Below are 3,538 nucleotides of genomic sequence, written 5' to 3' on the forward strand. Positions count from 1 at the left end.
AATGCCAGAGATCCCAGGAGTCATTATAAAAAGAATGCTGGAGGTCAGAATCAGCAGGGACTGATAAACAGGGGAAGTGCTTCGGTTTTACTGGGAGTCACTCTCTTCTCATAAGGTTCTATACGTTACGACTATGTATCTATGCCATATGGGTATAAATAAAAGCAAAATTACAAATCTAGGAAACTGAAAACTATACTAGGGGTGTAAAACATAAATTAACATTTTATATTCTATTTTCAAGTATTGAGTAAAACTTAACAAATTTTAACAAACAAAGAAAAAATTCCTTTAAGGAATAATACCAGAAAGGGAGGATTCCCTTTCACTTCTCTTGTCATGCAGAGGATCTTTACTGAACACAGTAATTAACGTATGCATATGCAACAAAAATTCATGAACAAATTAATGAAGCAGGAGACATATATAGGTACTATAGAAGTAATAACCCTTCCTGCAATGAGGTAAGTATGTGAGATTCCTTGTCTAAATAAGATGGAAGAGACATTAGATAGCTTATTGTCTGACTGCCAAAACTTGCTATAACTGTTTACAGTATGGCTAATATAATAAAAGACATCAGCAGATATACTGCATCTCTCTTCAGCTATATTTGATTTCAAGAAGCCAAAAATATAAATGTCACATAATTTGAGAGAAAATTTACAGGAGAAAAAAGTATTTATCTTCATAATTATCAAACACCTTATCTGGTATGTCTAGTTGAAGATATCAAAAAGATGAATGTGAGTGCACATTAAAAAGATTTGAATTTGGAGACACTGCTTTGGGTTTGATTCAGTGTAGAATTTTCTCCTTTATGATGGAGGCATTATTAGTATTATTACAAAGTAAATACCTTATGTTATCTCTACATGAAACTAGGATAGTGGCAAAGGTTTAACATAATTTACATTAAAAAATGCAAGAATAAATTACTGAATCATGCAGTCACTGCTCTTGCCAAAGCAATCATCATAATACTGTCTGCAAAATAATACTAGCATCTTGACGATGTTACCATTGAAGCTGAATGGTAACAGCAAATCAGGCCTTGTACAACACTTGCAAGTGTTGTAAATACAAACAGATTTTTCTCACCAATATATTCTCTCTTACTAACTATACATACAGCATTCTAAAGATATACTGTACAGAAGACTATCATCTATTAAATATTCATAAATTATATTTTGGGCATTTTTTCTTGCCAATCACTGTCTAGGCTAAGGATATACTCCTTACTAATTCAGCAGATGTTATCAGACCAATTCAGCTGTGAGTCGTCTTCTACCTATGAAATCCATTTCACAGTATTTGCAGTTCTGGCAGCACTAGGTAACAAAGGATCTCCAAATGTCATATAGCATTTATCAAGTGTGCCTCACAACAGTCCCTGAAATAAACAGCAGTCTGGATGACTGAAAAGCAGAGGGGTTGTGACTGACTTGTGGAAACACAGGGGGCTAGTGAGGGAAGCAGGAATAGAAATACTATCTTCAAGTGCAGAACTCCAGTTGCTTCTTTCATTGTGTTTCATTAGGTTCTTTGTAGAGGAGATAATTATACTAACCCAAGATTCTTATCATTCGAACAATCAATTGTGGAGATAGCTAAACATATGCAAGTAAATTATATCCCTTTATCCCCTTCCACAAGGACACTGAAAGGCACACTGTACTTCCTTATTTTGGGGGAGTTTTCAGTGGCACATTTGATCTCAGAATTGTCCAACTAAGCATGAAGAATGAGTTGCTCCCACTTCTGAGTAGGTAAATGAGTTCTTTAACCTGAGAGGCTGAAGGGGGTACAATAACCCAGATAGCTCTTTTCTAACCCACTTTATCTCACATTTTTATCCTTTATTAATGTCTGTTTCCAAGTTTTTTGCATTTATCTTTTTTAGCTTAATGCTGTGCCTTCAAAGTGGAAAAATGATTTCTTGAGATCTTTATTAATTTTGAATTATTAAACTCTTTGCTTTGTAAATACCAGCAACCATTTGAGACAGTGTCCTGGTTTGTCCAGGAGGGGGAGTGGGGAGTGAGTGAGCGGCTGCGTGTTGCTTAGTTGCCGGCTGGGGCTAAACCACGACAGACAGTTAAAATCTTTTCAGAATGTATGCATTTCAAAAATGCCTGTAGCTGTACCAAGGTTTGAAAAACAGATTTTTTTTTTTTTTTTTCCTAAAAAATAACTTTTGTGGAATTTGAATGTCATTATGAGGAGAGTGGCTTAACAGAGTATGGCTTCAAATAAGGAAACTTACATTAAATACATTATAACGCTATAGCTGGGAACTACACTGAACTACTTTAGTTCTATTTTCTCTTTTATATGCTTTCTCATGTGATCTTCATCCACTCCCCCTTTCTTTTTTTCATACTGTTGTATGATCTGAAAATGCTATTGAACATTGTATTAAATGTACTACAAAATAGTTATTCCCTTTATGTTTTATGTTTTTATTTATTGTTTTCAGCAAATGCATGAAACGATCTCACTAAATGCACAGACACAACAAAACAAAAAATTACAGTGAAGACTGACGTTTATGCCTGACTGACAGAGAAAAAATCCTGATGAAATAATTAACAGATTTTTAATACATAGTATCTTTCTACACAGTGTATCTTTAGAATACCATATGCATTATCCAGCATTATGGAGGACTAAGGAAGATGATTTGGAATGACATTGACCTGGTTCTGTCAGCAGCAGTGAATATCAGAGCACAGAAAGTATGCATCCTGGCTAATCACTCATGCAAGGTAGATAAATGTAAACAAAACCAACCAGCCAGAAAAACAACCAAAAAACAGAATGGCAAAAGCCCCACCCTGATTGTCCCAGACATTTTAACCAAACAGTTAAATTACTGCACAGCTGATATTCTAGAAGAGCTGTGGATTCTTAAAATGAGTGTTTTAAAAAACAACTGTTAATACAAGCAAAAGCTTATGTGAGCTTACAAATTTAATAGCTACAGTATACCACCTACAACCTGTGGTCAAGTTCTCATTTCTGTTTCAGAGCAAGTATGTGTGCCCTTGAATTTTCTTGATGTATCTCAAATCTCACTGCCGCCTTCTAGCTAATTTCACAATAGTACTTAATTAAAATGTGCAGCTGCAGCATTTTTTAGAGTTATTTCTAATGAAATTTTAAAGTATTTTTCTTTAATGCTTACTATTAAGGAAAAAAATCAAAATACTTATATTATGTACTTTAATTCTCATCTAAAAATACAGTTTTTCTGAAAATTATTTTCCTGGTCAATGTTAAAGGATGACGTACAACATTCTACACAATGTCAGCAAGAAAATTTTATGGAGGTATACTTTATGTTAAACAACACAATAATCCTGTTAAATTAGTATGAAATAAAAAACTAGCTATACTAGTTTTGCTTCTATTTATCATCACAGTTATAGCTTACTTTTATGTATTTATTTTGTTAAAAAAGCTAATAAATAGGCAAGAAATAACTGCCTGCAAAAGAGAATACAGAAGATGTGTTTCATTGCTACTCTGAAAT

Source organism: Phaethon lepturus, unplaced genomic scaffold (assembly GCF_000687285.1).
Source record: "Phaethon lepturus isolate BGI_N335 unplaced genomic scaffold, ASM68728v1 scaffold19935, whole genome shotgun sequence".
Classification (NCBI taxonomy): domain Eukaryota; kingdom Metazoa; phylum Chordata; class Aves; order Phaethontiformes; family Phaethontidae; genus Phaethon; species Phaethon lepturus.